This window comes from Taeniopygia guttata, chromosome 2 (assembly GCF_048771995.1).
Source record: "Taeniopygia guttata chromosome 2, bTaeGut7.mat, whole genome shotgun sequence".
Taxonomy (NCBI): domain Eukaryota; kingdom Metazoa; phylum Chordata; class Aves; order Passeriformes; family Estrildidae; genus Taeniopygia; species Taeniopygia guttata.
Genome location: NC_133026.1, coordinates 121,138,142 through 121,154,593, shown reverse-complemented (window position 1 = coordinate 121,154,593; position 16,452 = coordinate 121,138,142). Strand labels below are relative to the sequence as shown.

The 16,452-nt window shown below is 35.5% G+C and overlaps 1 protein-coding gene across 3 annotated transcripts in view; it reads right to left on the bottom strand.

Moving 5' to 3' along the window:
* Nucleotides 1-16,452, bottom strand: part of HNF4G (hepatocyte nuclear factor 4 gamma) — a 59,658-nt gene that overhangs the window by 29,594 nt on the left and 13,612 nt on the right. The window contains exon 1 of one of the 3 annotated variants that reach the window (XM_072924772.1): nucleotides 6,481-6,557. The exons of the other annotated variants lie outside the window; for them this stretch is intronic. The gene's annotated coding sequence lies outside the window, so the exon portion shown is untranslated. Of the gene's footprint in view, nucleotides 1-6,480; nucleotides 6,558-16,452 lie in introns of those variants that run through there. 3 annotated transcript variants of the gene reach the window in all.

Sequence of the window (16,452 nt, the reverse complement as noted above, 5' to 3'; positions counted from 1 at the left end):
GTATTCTACATAGCATTTCAAAACAAACTCAGTACACTTCTTCCCATGCTCGTAACTATATAACTCTTGGTCCTATGTAAAAGGCTAATTAAATAACTGAATAGTCAGACAAGTGCCATTATTTTCAGTTACTCTGTCTAAAATTAAAATTTTTAACTAGACCCTAAGCTGACTCATCACATTCCTGCAGAAAGAACGTTGTGTCAACACTCTCAGTTTAACTCTTCCAAGACACTAGAATGGTTATGCTTAGCTAAACAACTTCTCTAATTGCTATTGTTACAAAAATTAATTACTAAGTTTGGAGCATAGTAAAGACTATCAGTTTAGAGTGAAACTATGACAAATGAACAAAAACTTCAAATATTCGCTGAACAAAAGAGCAGTAAGAGCACATAAAGGAACATTCTCTGTTTCGACCATATTTCAGATCAGCTCTTTAAAGTATCAAAATAATTCCCTTTTATTCATCAAATAAATAAGTTTTTAGAACAACTCACAGCCTAGGAATTCATGTGTGTACAATACCCTGATTTTTACAAAACCACATAATGATTAGGGTTGAAAAAGACCTTAAAGATCATCTATTTCCAACTCCTCTGCTATAGGCAGGGACACTTTCCACTAAAACAGGTATGTCAGGGCTCCCTCCAGCCTGACCTAAAACTCTTCCAGGGATGGGGCATCCACAGCTTCTCTGGACAACCTCTTCCAGTGTCTCACCATCCTCACATAATTTCTTCCTAATATTCAATCTAAACCCACTGTCTCTTGGTTTCTATCCTTTTCTCCTTGTCCTATCACCACATACCCTTAAGAAAAATTTCTCTCCAGCCTTCTTGTAGGCCACCTTCAGGTACTGAAAGCCTTCTATAAGGTTTTCCTGAACCCTTCTCCCTAAAATTGTTACATTATATTTCTTCAGAGAACAAAGTAATTCTTGCTTTCACCAGACATGAACTGACAGCAGTATCTCCTTGAAAATTCATATAACAAGGTTGTCTTAAGAATCAGGGAGGTCAAGGACACCTGATACCTCTATTGTCAGAGGCATCTATACCCTGAGCAGAAAAAATTCCCATCCCAGTGAGCACAAAGCAGAATCCTCTGGTGAAGGAGCTCTAGTCTTTGCTTTTATGTACACATACAGATGCTCTTCCATCGGCCAGTGGTTCTCTCTTTAACAGATTAGGTTGTCCCAGGTAGGAACAAAACAAATACTGTGACTTCACAGAAGTACAGATATATCTGTTCCAAAGAGATTTTAAACTGTGATTTTAACAAGTTCAAAATCAGTAGAAGCCTGTTTTAAGAGCTGATGATAAATATAAGAAAATAAGTTGGGCTGCATGTCTTTTAACTAATTAAGACAGTACACTGATTGAGCTGAGTAGGAAAAAATTCACTGGCATGGAAGATATGAGACAAGTCTAGCAAGGTTTTAATTGGTCTCTATCTTGAGAGGAGGTAAAAGGAAACTTTGAGAAATGGTCATAAGTGCACTTATACATAAAAACACCATGCAAGTCATCAAGATAAAAAATGAAAAAATATGTGTAGCTGCAATAATGTAGGTTACATGATCAAGTTTAACTCCAATAGTATAAGTAACAGTTAGGTCTGTGTGGGTTTTCTGGACCTGAACAACATTCATATGGCAGTATTCATTGTTTTTAATGTATTCATGTAGGAAGGCTCCACTATTTTATCTGAGAACCTTGCAATCGGTAACATTATTTCCCCATCTGTGAGAGAGGAACAAATTATAATCTCCTTTTAATAAACAGAGAAATGAGGCAAAGGACAACTGAAGATAGTGTTTATGACACTTGAGCTCACGTGTCTACAATAGAGTTGCCTGCACAAAAACCAAACATTCAATTGCCTTTATATATGATGATCAGAAACAAGCACATCTAAACAAATTCCTCAAAATTATCTTTAATAGGAGGTTGAAGTGAATATTAAGTTACTATAGCTAAAAAGGTCTTGCCTGCATCCCTGGTTTATGAATGAGCACCCAAAATCCCCATGACCAAAGGATAGGACTGTAATTTTCTATAGAAGGTGCACCAAGCACACAGGTTCTTTTCCTGGCTGATACTTCCTCTGGCCTGACAACCAGAAATAGAAGCTATGCAGAAGACACAGGTCACTCCCCCACCTTGCTGGGACACTGTTCAGATGCATCTCCTGTGGTCAGGACTGTGACACACAAAAACAGTCACAGCAACAGCTTGAAGTTAAGCTGCCTTCTCAAAGGTACACTCTGTTTTGATAAAAATGAGAAATCACAACAGATTTGTTAAATTTATCTCTCAAGACACATAAAAGTTGCTGCACTCCAAAGTTTTGGAGTTTTCTTTAAAACAATGCAGTAAAGATACACACCTTTTTGTCTGATTAGGGAGAAAAAGCAGCTGTGAACTGTACTTGCTACTGATTAAATGCCCTGACAACACCTAAAATTGATTAATCTTCAAGATAACATTGCTTTAACTAGACACGTGAGAAAATATATAAGGTGACAGTCCACTTTTGCTAAGTGAGTTCTGTTAATAATTTAGCATTTAAAACACATTAGTATTTAAATGCTCTTGATTTACAAGAACAGCAGGAGTAACTTCCTGTGAAAATGTAGTCCTTCAACTTCAAAAAAGAAGCAGTAGAAAAGACTGTCCTAATCAAAAATAACTATTTGTTTAGGAATCTGGAAAGCTGAGTCAGTAGCAGTTGTATGCAAGGAAACAAAGATGACTTCACTTAGGTGATAGAAATGTCACTACTGGGTGTATCCTATTTATGTTAAAGTAGATTACACATACAACAACAACAAAAAAAAAAACTATTTGAAAGTTTCAGAATCTGCAGGTGAGTGGAAAAATAGGACTAACATGATTTTCTTTTTAAGTTGATATAAGGTCTACAGTCAGAGTAGAACAGTTGTAGTGACTAGCTGCTAAATCTATCAAGATAACAGCCAAACCAAAATGAATAGCAATGTTGACTATTTGAAGTGAAAGTCCTGCTTGGTCTAAGAAAGATGGTGCCTCTTGCTAAAACCTGGGCTTGCCCGGGCTTTTGAGTAAGTAGAACTCTGAACAACACTGGAACTTCTCTGTTACACTTTTATTTTTAAAATGCAATAAATCTTAGGGAGAAGAAACATCATGCTATTTTCCAGTTGAAGACAGACTTGTCTAATTTGATCTACATAGTATTCTTGAGGAAAAAAAAAAAAAACCAAAACCAAAACTACAGTACTTTTGTCTACTGTTATCTTGAAAGGAACAGTTAAAAATATCCGAAAATCAACCATTCTTAGGAAGGTGGCAGAAGTAGTCACTTTAGGAACCCAAAGTGTTCAGAATCATTCAATACTTAAAATACTAAATACAAAAAAAAACCATGAAGACACAATCTTTTCTGTAAACAGTTTGATTTTACATAAGTGAAGTCATACTTTTCATAATTTAGGAGAGAAAAACAAATAATCAAAGGTGAACCAGGATACTAGGCTCTTTGCTAATTTCCAAGTTGGAAGTGAATTAAAATGACTAAAGTAATATTGTAGCATATTTCTGTATTAAATTGTTCTGAAATGAATGAAGAAAAATAAAAGGAAAAAGATAAACAAATATAAAAAGATAAATTAAAAATAAAATATTACTTTGAGAGTTATTTTCTGAAAGGGATATGAATATAAAACCCAGTCAAATAAGAAGAGAAACAGGAGAGAACTAAATGACTGGGTATTTATATAAAATCCATTAGCAAGTTTTATTAGTCCAAAAGGAGGAACTGTATCAAAAACTACTATTGACATAAGGAATCTTGAATACATTCTTAATTCTTTATTTCAAGGTTCTCAGGAGATCATCAGGTTCAGCTTTCTTCTCAATGCAGGTCACACCAGGTAGCTAGGGGCTTAATATACTCATATCCAAAATATTTTGAAGAATGGAAACTGCCTAACCTGTCTGGGCACTCTTGTTTTCCTACTGGACCTAGTGTCCCCTAGTTCCCACAATGGGAATTTTTCTCCTTACATTTAGTCTGAAATACTTTCATTTCAACTTACATCTAGACTTCTAGACCTCTTAGCCATCATAGCCATCTTACCTGAACAAAAGTGAAAGTCCATCTTTTCACAAACAGCCTTGAGGTACCAGAGGCTGCTGTGAGGGTGTCTCCCACAAAGCCATCTCTAGGCTGAAACAACTCAGGTCCATTAGCTTCTCCACAGTTGGTCAGGTGTGTCAACTCCTTTCCATCTTTGTGGCCCTCCACCAAACCTTCTTCACTTAATCCATTTATTTCCTCACAGAAAGAAGGGGGCGAGTGGGAATGATGCACCATTTTAGATGTCATCTGACAAGTGCTGAGTAAAAGTAAATAATAATTTCCCTGAGCCCTGCTAATACAGCCCAAGATGCTGTTGGCCCTCTCTTCCTGGGATTCAGTGCTGGGTCATGCTCTGCGTAGTGTCCACCAAGACTCAGGTTCTTCACAGCATAGTTTTTTTCTAGCTAGTCCTCTAACTGTCTCCCTAGTAAAGGATTGTTCTCCAGTTGTTTTTCGGAATCACAATTCTCAATGAAATTTTTATTCCCTAAGAATCACAACAGCTTTCTAGCCTGCCCAGGCTAAATTACTAGCATTAATAGCACTCCCTATTTTTCAGGTGTTTACATAAATAAAATTACCATGATGGACTTGGCTTGAAAAAATTGACTTAGCTGTCTCAAACAGCTCTAATTAAGACACTGTCATATCTGTTAATTTAGCCAGAATAAGAAGCCAGCCAATCACTTCTGGACTCATTTCCTACAGCCAGCAGAACTCATCTATGCCTCCTGCTATCTGTCATTCATCTGACAGTGAATGGCATTTCTGCTTCCATCTACGTGAGCAGCAGAGTTAAAAGCTGCCATTACAGCTGGAATTAAGGAGCACTAATGGCTTGCCAGCCATGTTCAGGGCACGAGAATGTAGATCTTACTGAAGGAGACAAAAAGGAATTGGTTTGCCCATCTCAACAAAGTGAAAAGTGAGAGGAAGTTTATTCTCCAAATAAATCATGCACTGTAAGCCACATAGGGGGAAAACTTATTTAGACAATAAAACAATTCTGCCATAAGAACAAAGGCATAAATTTGAGGTTGGCAAGTGGAAAGCTTCTAAACATGTCAGGGTTATGGCACTGCAACAAAACTTCTCCATTTTGGCAGCAGAGGCGAGGAACCTAACTGGTTTTAAGACATGGAGAGGAATTTATGAAAGGTATTAAATGGGTTGGTGATGTCAGCCAAATTGGTGACTCAGAAGATTTAATCTAGTCTTATTGTGCTGAACATTTGCATCGTGACTATTTTTGATAAAGTGGCCGGTGAAAAGTATCAAGTATATTACTCTAATTAAAAATTAAAGAAATATAAATGACAGAAAGTTAACCTCATTGTGATAAGCAATTAACAGAATTATGCTGTGATTTAGCTGATGCATAATTAAAAACTGCTGTAAATTATGTTATCCATCTAATTTGCCCAGATTGGAATAGTATTATTCTTAGGCATGTTTAGCAAGTTCTGTGGTAATATGCACTTGAATGAAGTGCTCTTTACTAATGTGTTCAAATTCACAAAGCTGTTATTAGAATTGCAAGTAAGAGCTACACCAGCATCATTTCCTCTTCTTTGGAACTATCTCTGACAGAAAATCAAATTGCAACAACTTCAAAAGATGTTTGCACAAACTGAGCAAAAGTAGTGTTACTAAACATTAAAAATTTGTAAAAAATCATCATTATGAACGAAGTGGGACTGAATTCAAAACACAAGTGGCTACGGAGTAGAAAGGAACAAGAATCATGGAGCTCACGGGGGACAGAGGTCGAATTCACTTAACAAGTGGAAAAGGGGAAGAATATTTTTTTCAAGTGATGTATATTTAAGGCTCAGAACTGAAGAATTTCTGATCATTCAAAGTCTAATGAAATTAGTAGAAAAAATCTTCAGCTTTCAAGTATGAGTTCTTCATGGTCAATATATTTTGGAGTTGTTAAGTCCTTAATTAGCTGACTAAAACACACCAATTAGGAAAAAGAAAGAAATAACTAGTGGCTTACAGGTCTTCCAACTTTTCCCCGAAGGATATTGGAAAATCTCAACTGGAGAAACTAATAAGATATGATGAGGGAACAATTGCCTGATGAGGAAGGACCACACACAGCCTTGGGTGGACAAAAATAATGATACCGTTCAGTAAAAGTTTTTGGGGTGTGCATATCTTCCAACCTACCACAAGCTTCTGCTATTTCATAGGAATTTATATGGCTTTCAGAAGCACATGATCTTTACAATTGATTCATCTCTGAATGGCCATCAACTTCTGAGAGGAATGTTGAAATAAATCAGCCAACTTGATACAGTCTCTAGAAAGCAAGGATGTTAGTGAAGCATGCAGCAAAACTTTACTTACATTCAAGAAAGAAAACAACAAACCACAGACACTTCAGTTCTTCATACACAGATGAGGAAAGGCTAATTTCCTAGTCTGTGTTTCCATCCTCATATTTAGGTAATACCTGCAACCAGTAAGAGTAAAATAAATGCTAAACTATCTGTAATTCAAACCAACTATGCTCCGAAATAAAATTCTTATTTGGATTAAAAAGGTTGAGAATACAGTGCTTTCATTCAAGGTATAAAGGCATTTCTGAAGATTAAAGAAAATGCTTAAGTCATCAGACAACATTGATGCCAGATTTTCTTCCACTTGTAGAGTAAAAAGGCATAGAATTTATACAATGTCTTGAAATACTACCTGGAAGGATTACATATAGAGACTAGAAGACAAAATGGTTTTTAAGACTGTGGTTCTGTTGACACAGAAGCATATGAATAAAAGATCCCCTGCTCTTTGGATGACTAATGTTTAGGTAAACTGGGTAAACTACATAGTAAAACAGGATTTGTAGTAGAAAAGCCTGAAAGAAAAACATTTTAATTTGACTATGTGCACAGCATTTCAAAAAGGATGAAAGCACAAAAGAAACAAAGGGACATTTTGTAGTAACCTTGAGAACTACTTTACAACTCTTGCAGATTTGCTGACTTTTCTTGGGCAGGGTGAGCTGCATTTTTAAATGCTAAGCTTTAGCTAGGCAGGCAGTACCAATTTATTGCTTTATATATATTTATTTCAGTGTTGCCTATTAATTCTATACATTCTTATGTATTTGTAGGCTATGCATTTATGAGCAACTCTTAAATCCAAACAAAATATGCACTGGTCACTCATAAAGTTTTGAAAGACAATTTGCTTTCTTCACCCCAAATACAACTTCATGCTCTTAAAATCCAAATAAGAGCATGTCATTTTTAGCTTTTCATATTTCAAAAATATCTGTCTGCTTTAGTAGCATTCTTTTGCCTTTTACATTACTTGAAACTTTATGGGTAATACATCCTACTTTCCCTTGGAAGAAAGTGACAAAACAGAAAATCACCTCTAAACACTAGGGATAAAACTAACTCCCCTTATTTAGATACAACAGGACTTTAGTCAAGAACAGAGATTCTTACAGTCTAAATCATAACTCGGCTGAAGTATTACATTCTTTATTGATTGTGTAAACTGCAGCGCATGCAAAATAGAAAACAGTAAAATTATTAGCCCATCAGTACTTTCTGTCCGCAGAAGTGATACTGTTACACCAGCATATCAGATTGATTCTGGAATTATTATAAATTAGACTATTTTATTCAACAGTTAAACATTTATCTGTTTATTTTCACATATAGCCCCTGGATTTGGCTAATAGAGGAGGGAAAAAAAAAAAAAAACACCAGTTGAAATGACAGCCTACACAGCCTCTCTCACTGGGATCACTAAAAAAGCACATAGAAATCATCAGAGGTGCTAAAGTGAGGATGAATCCTAGAAACAGAACCGTACTTGAGGTACCTCTCTGCCTCTCTCCCTACCCTCACTCATCTATGCAAGGTAAATTCTCCATCATCCATGATGAGAAGTTGGAATCTTTATAGGAAGCACACACTTGTCTATGTACCTCTTTTAGTTCTACATTTTTAGACCTGCCTTACACACCTAATTCTATAGTCATTAGTAGGGCAATAAAATGACATAAAATGAGCAAAGAGCAATAAAGCAATCATATTCCAGCATGTTTATTTAGTGTGGTCCTTAATGACAGAGACCTTCGCACCCACTGATACCTGGAGCTACTACAAATTCTCCTCTGCTTCAGAATCATGGTTATTATTACTCTCAGACTTATGCCCAATGTTTTAAAACCTGCTTCACAAGAACTGTGAAAAAAAAAAAAAAACAAAAAACCAAAAGAAACCCAAAAAAACCTCACAGAAAGAAAAATCAGTTTTAAGAGAAAAATGAAAGTTCTTCAAATTCATCCCAAATCTACTTGCATGTGAGTTAGATACAATGACAAATTTTCATGGGTGCACTGAGGTTGTGCTAAAACATGTGAATATGCACCTCAGTCTTTGAGTATACTGTTCAAATTAGCTGGAAACATCAAATGGTATTTGGTGGCTATTGTTATTAGACTGTAGACATATGCATAAGAAAGGTATTTAAAATCTAACTACATGTTTGTGAATCTGATGGTAAATCAGACTTCTCTCTCCCCAAAATACTTATAGCATACCGTGATTAGTGATTACTGGTTAGTTCTACTACTCTTTCTATGACAATCTAAAATCTGTTGCATTGCTAGTTCTTCTCTTTGTGTCTCCATCTTTAGACTTTTCTAGAGATAGTCACTCTTTTGGTTAGCCTTTTATTAGACAGATTAGTTTTACTGCAGATTTCAGCAGGAGTTTGTTTCTCTGCACTAAGCTCTGGGTATCTGTCATATTTTGAACTGGAATGAGACTCACAAACATGGAAGCCTGGCCATAAAATAGTAACTACTCAGAACACATAATTGATGTGACTCAGATAACATGTGATATGCTGCATTAATATTGTAAGCAAAGCATACAACATGTGGTGTTTGCACAAGCAAGGGCATCCAATATATATAAAATGTACACAGATTGCCAAAATTCTACAAATAGCATGCTCTACTTAGAAAAGTTGGTCAAAAACTACTCAGGTAAAACTTCTCCTTTTCATTTGAATTTCCAGGTGTCCAAACACTATCCCATTGTGCAAAAACTCAGCTTGCTGAAATAAAAGCACAATAAAAAAGAGCTATGTGTTGAATTATTTCAGTGAGCTAGGATCCAAAGTAAAGTACTATGATAAATCACATAATTTTGCTTAAAAGCAGGGGAAACAAAACATGGACACATAGAGGAGAAAAAAAAAAAAAAAGAAGAAGAAATAATAGGAGTAAACCAAAACACAAAACAAAGCAGTGCCTCTTTCAGGATGATTGAATCTTTCTTAATCCATATTTTACTCTCTGCTACATAATTTTACACTCTTGACAAAGTCAGGCAGTTGGAAGAGGGTTGGAAAAACATACATAGCTTTTTGTCAACTTTATGCCTCCCTAAATTTAGAAGGCATTTCTGAATAAAGAAGCTAAAAATAAATCACAAAACAGTGTCTATAATGTGGTCTGAATTATCCAGCCATAAAAAAATATGGAAACATTTTTAATATATTTCAGTAGAATTTTCATAACATAAATAATAGCAACAACACAACTGGTAAGAAAAAAGTTATTTGTAACTGAACTTACAAACATGATCTTTTAAAAAAACCCTACACTCCCTATAAATACTGTGGCTTGTTTGCCTACATGTTTAAACTATTCTAAAAAACTCATAGTTAAAATGTAGCCAACATGTACTTTACCTAATCTTAATAGCAAAACTTGGCACTGAGGTCTTGGACAAGCAAATATAGTCATGTTATTAGTTACAATTTTAGCTTCCAAAATGAAAATCAATACCAATTTATCTGGGTGCAGTAAATTACAAAAATATAAAGAAAACTTAATGTCTACAAATTTACAATAAAGTTTTATTTTTAACAAATATATCTATAGTGAGAGAGAGAGAGAAAATGCTTTTGTGTATACAGGGAGTTAAAAGGTTATGCAAATGCACATATCTAAATATGCACATATTTAGATAGGGTCCTGTTTCAATGCAATCCCATTATCTTTAAGGAAATATGCTGATAAGGTAGAAGTTGCAACATATGCATTTTATAGCAGTTTTAAAAGTGGAATTTCTAAGAAGAAAACTTCCAGAATTTTGTAAACATTCACCATATTAATTATTTTGTGGCTACAGAAACATCATCAAAAAGACTTGACAAGAATGGTAACTACTAGGCTAAGTCAAAATTTTGAATTTTATGAAGTTTTCTGAAAAAGTATCTACAAAAGAATGACAGTGAAAAATTAAAAACAATGGATCAAGCTAGTTGTCAAAATGAAGAAAATGTTAGTTAATTTAATGATGAAAATTGTTAATTAAACTTAAAAAAGGTTCTTTAAACCTTCAGCAAATTAGAAATTTTCTATCTCTAACAATAGTTAGATGCAATACCAAAACCAGGTTCTCATTTACGTCCATTTCTTCCAACTCATTGCCTCTTCTCTACTCAATAGCATTTTAGGTCCAGAGCTGCAGAACAGTGCCTTCCACCTGCACAACCAGCCAAAACAAAATTAACCTTTTTTCTTTTTGGGAACTTGTGGCCAGTGAAAAGCAGAATGATTAAAAAGCTTTTTTACAATCTCTGTATGAGATTTATCATGCCTCACCTTACAAGTCACTCAAGTTCCTGAAATTTTTCATTCTGCTACCCTTTCATGTCAATCCTCTTATTCCTTACTCTTTGCAGTCTTGCTAAGATTTTATTTTTTTGAGTTAATGAACACAGACTTTTACCTCTCACTCTGACAAGCTCACTGCTGAAACCATTGTTCATCAGAAATATGTAAAAGCAAATGGTATTAATTCTATGAAAAATGTTAATAGATTGGAAAATCAAGTCACTTTTCTTGATTTTCCAACATACCTACATCAAGCTAAACAAGTATGATCACACAATAAACTTGCAGCATTTAACTGAATGTAGTCATAAAGTATACCATTCAGTAACCAAATTCACACACAACATGTGTAAACTATTACAAAGCAGCACTACACCTCAAACAATAGCAACATGTACTATCTTCCTTTGTACTAAGGGACAAAGGACACAACTCCTTTAGTCTCTTTACATAGATTAAAATAATACATACCATTCAGGACAATTTTTTCAAACAAACTTATGAAGAAAGCTATCTAGTACACATAGTAAAAAGCAGAATTAGAAAAGACAAATTTGAACCCAGAAATAAACGTAAGTCTAGAAACAGGAGCTCACGTAAGTCCAAGGACAATCTTCAGTTGACAGCTGGAATGCAACTTCAATAAAAGATAATCAACTTTTAGTCAGACCAATAAAATTGTATTTTCACGGGTTTTAGGCCATAAAAAGGAAACTCTGCAATTATTTTATGCCACAAAAATATGTACTAATATCTAGTATCTAATGCAGCAACTTCCCAAAACCAAAATTTCCTCCTATACACACACACACACACACACACACACACACACACACACACACAGAGCAGCAATATTCATTGTACCACCATTATCAAAAGGAAAGAGAACTAGCAACCACAACTTTTTGTGATGGTTTTGGTCACTCTTCCCTTTTGCTGGCGGACAAGATGATCAGTTTAGACACACTCCATAAAATAGGCAGAATGTATGTTAATAGACATCGAGTTGCAACTTTTGCTGCATGAAAATCTGACCCTAGACCTAAGTGTTCTCTAGACTGGTATGATGATAAGACTTTGTATTTGCAAGAAATACATGCATTATAAATTCTAATTTAAATATCTCTAAATAAACTGAAATAATTCTAAATATTACCAGATAACTAAAACCATTCTTCCCCCAAAACTGATTTCCATATATCTAAACTCCATGTGACTCTACTATCAGCCATATTCTGATATACTAAAGCAACATAGCCAGTCACAATTGAGAAAACACATTATACATAGCACTTACTTCGCCATGAAACTCTAAATGAGTTAATGATAAATAATGGCCTACAATTCATGTGTGACTTATTTTAGTAAATCTCACTGATAAAGCAATTCAAGCACACTGCATCAAGGCTGCACTAAGTATAATCAAAGGGGCTTGCAGAAAAATCAGCAGAAATTACAAAACACTTAATGGAAAAGAAAGAGACATGCCTAGAAGACCCACAAACGCAGTGTTGTTTGACTGTTTTAACACGTCTGTTTTACCAGGATTTGCAGTTCACCACAGTTTGTGGACAACAGAGCTAAAGCATCTGTTCAAGTCCAAAGAATTGAAATAGTATTCTCTCCTATCCAGTATCACTGTGATGGCTGCCATCTTGACTGACACTAAGGTGTGGTGTACCTTTGCAACATCTTTTTACCTTTTTAAGCGGTTTCCAATACCTAAGATGTGAGAACGTGATAGATGTACTCTGCAGCAGTGGGTCTGCAACAATGACTTTGCAACCTCATTAATCAATTCCTTTCAGTAAGTCCTCATGGATATATTGAACAACAGAAGTCCTAGGAATATCTGTCTGTCTGGACAAATCTATGTGTGACTTCATTAGCAATTTCCTTTCAGTACAAAAACCAACTTTAAGCCTAATCCTAGCCCTGCCCTTTGTTTTCTATTAAATAATCATTAATCCAGGAAAAATCTTCCATCTTAACTCATGGTAGTGTTGTTTCCTTACATGCTTTTTTGTGGAAATTTGCCAAAGGCTTCTTGGAACATTAACTACACCATGGCAATGTCTAAAACCACAACCAGAAAGTACTGAAAGGTCCTGAGCCTGACATACCCCAACTTTACTACATCTTGCATTGGGATGAGGTCCAGAAGGGCACCAGCAGCTTTGCTTCCCTCTCATTAACCCTGTGGGAAGGAGAAGAGCTAGGGTCTTTGCTTGCTCTCCCAAGGCAAGGCAATCAGAGACCGGGACACACAGAGCACACACCACGAGGATGTTCACTGAGGCAGACCTCTGTCAATAACACATCTCTATCCTTGCGCCCAGTGATTCTTATGCAGTGTGCACTCTTGCTGGGATCCATAGGAACAAAACAAACGTCTTTGCCCTTCTGCTACTGTTTCTGTGTTAATCTAAAGAATCAGGACTGTTTAGAATCAGTTTTTTATAAACTGCATTGAGTTTGAAACAATGTGGTTAATTCACATAAATAAAGATGGGCCCTCTTCAAAAATTTTATCTTTGGAAGCAACAGCCACTTCTCAATAGGAAAAATGTAGTTTAACTAGATAAGAAGACTAAACCAGTTCAAACTAGCTTATTAGCAAGAGCTCCCCCATGAAAAATGTGCATCCAAATCTAACATCAACATGCCATTTTTTGCAAGACCAGACATTATTTTCACCAGCAGAAAATGATCTGTAAGAATGTGTGTAACAGTGCCCTCTAGTAAGAATGTTTCTGAGAATATACTTGCCTTGTAAGGGTAAAGAGATTTTAGTGGCAGGGCTAATAAGCAATTAGATGATTTTGCAAACTGAATTGTGGTGTCACTTTTCAAAACCAGCAGTGAAGAAGTTAGGTATTTTGAGATTGTAATTACTTAATACCCATTTTAAATGAAAAACATTTATGCTCATTTATTGAAACACAACCTTGTATGACGAAAGAGACAGTAGCCTTGACTAAGTGAAAATTTATGAGTGCTATAGACAGCATAGTTACTTTTATGGCTGAGAATGCAATAGATCCTAAGCAAACATTGATAAGTCCTCTGTTTTTCTGAGAAGTATCCACCCACCAAGTGTCCTGACATTGGAAAGCCCCACAGTTTTGATAAGAATAAAGACCAGCTAACTGTAGAAAACAACTTAATTTCTCAACTTAGTCAAAGATATTCATCAAGTGTTTTGTGGGCAAAGGTTGCATCTTCCTTCACTATTGAATAATGACCACCACATTTTCAATCCTCCTAAAATGTGACAATCCTTATGAAATATGTAATATAATACATATATTCACCCATAAAATATATGTATATATGCATATGTATACATATACATAGAAAATTAAGTTGAAATATTGGACAGGCTTGTCACTGAACCAAGGAGGAACGTTCTACTTTCAAAAGCTTTAACTGTGACACACAACAGAAGATACTTCATAAAAAATAGTTGATATGCATTTGTGGTGGTGATCAATGCCTGAAAATACCATTCTGGTCATATTATTACCTGCTATTTGTGACCAAATAAAAGTAGGCTTACCATCACTGTCATGGTTCTTCACCAGTACCTCCAAATGATCCTACCTGCTGTCTTTGAAACTACCAGGGCAGTTACTTTCAGCCTCCTCAGTGCAACCTGAACTGCAGCAGTGTTCTCCTTTGCTTAATCAAGTAAACCTGGGAAGACGCTATTGCGTTGAGAAAGTGGTAATAAAAACAAGACCTCCTTCCAGGCACATTTGAGTATCAATGATAATTGCTGATTTGACTCAAATAAACTTCTTGATATTAAGTGATTTCCAGATGAAATACAAGCAGCTGAAATTTTATCATTCAAATAAATTACTGTTGCTAAACTATGATGACTGTAAATAGTAATTATTTGCTCTAACAGCAACATCTAGAAATCCTTTGTGCTCATCTGAGTTTTCTCTCATCCATTTAACAGTTCAAATGACCAGGAAGGCAAGAAGACTTAGAAAAAGTACTAGAGCTATTTGTAATTATGGTGTTTATATTGCATAAGAATGAGAATATGAAATTAATGAAAGTATTGCTCTAGTCAATTTCTCCATCTTGTAGGACAGTCCTTCTCACTCATATCAAGTATGTCTCATCACTGTCTTGCTCTAACTTTGGTGACTAATTAACTCCATTGTTTTTAAGGAAGGAACTTGGCAGTTCCAGTTAGTTGTTTAACAAATAACCAGATGTCCCCAGAGGACTCAAAGGAGTCACTTACAGCCAAGTTCCATTGGGTTGGGTATAAACATCAAACAAAAACCCACCTCAGCAGGTGGCAGCAAAAAGTGGGGGGAGAAAGAGATTGATAAAATCTCATCACCAAATAAAAAATCTCATTTTACATTACTTCAATGTTTGGCCTGTTTATTATAGAAACAAGATATAGTAGGTCTCAATTACAGTGCATTGTTTGTCAAGTGTATTAATTACCCTTGTTTTATACATTTATTTAACACCCCCAAACATCCAGCTGTTAACTTTCCCAACACAGAGGCACTAGCACTTTCAAAGGTTTCAAAGCTAATTAGTTTTGCACATATACACACACACAAAAAAAAAAAAAAAAAAAAAAAAGTGTGGAATGTTACAAATACAACAGCAAATAAAATACTTTCAAAAAGTTAAAAGTTCTTCCTCCTTTGCAAATTGTCACCTGGACAAAGTAAAAGAGAATGGAGTAAATTGTTTTTCAAAATCTAACATGACTTTGATAGAAAATTCCACTTGTGGACAATGAAGACAATTTATTTTGGCAAATAAAGAACAGTGAGAGCTGTGTAAGTCAGGTCTGCAGTAGAAATATTAACTTTTGTTATCATGCTTTAGAAAGTATTAAAAATCCTAGAGCAAAGGCTACCTTTTAACTGTGGTAGCAAATGGCATTCAGCCTTGTGAGGCCAACAAGCATCACAGTAATACATGAAAAAACACAGCAGTGGCGCAGATCGGTTTGGGGTCTGCTCTGAACCTCAGATACAGGGTAAGTTAGAAGTCAGCAAATTAAATTACTGGCCTTTAAACTGTCCCATGATGTATTTCTGTATAGCTCTATAAATACTCCTCAATTAAGGCAACTAACAGCATAAGACTATCCAGCAGCAAAACATCAGAGTGAAACTACAGTGTAAATTGTCACCATTTGCTTATGCAGAAGTAAGAGCTCGATGCAGTCACTTTACACAAGCATTCCTCCCTGGTGAAGTAATTGGTAGCTGAAAGTGTTTGGATGAGAAAGTGGCTATTTTGTGCCAGACTGATAATTTTGGTAGAGTGAAAAATAATTATCCAGAGTAGCTGCAAGCAATACTCCGTGGAAATCTAGTGGAAGTAACAGAAATTGAAAAGCAAACAAACAAATACGAGAGTCCACATTTCTGCAGAAAACCTTAGCAAACTGGCAGAACCTGACAAATATGTTACAGTCCCTGCATGTTCATTGTCAATGAGATTTGACTGCAATGGATTTTTTTTTTCAGGTACTATAATCAAGAAGATAAAAAAGTTGGAAACACTGTCCTGCTTAGGGCTTAGCCCTGGCTTGTTCCTTTCACTACAAAGCTCCACATTCCTAGGGTGCAGCAAATTCCTGTGTATACAACCAAGACTGGTGAAGGCTGCTTTCTCTA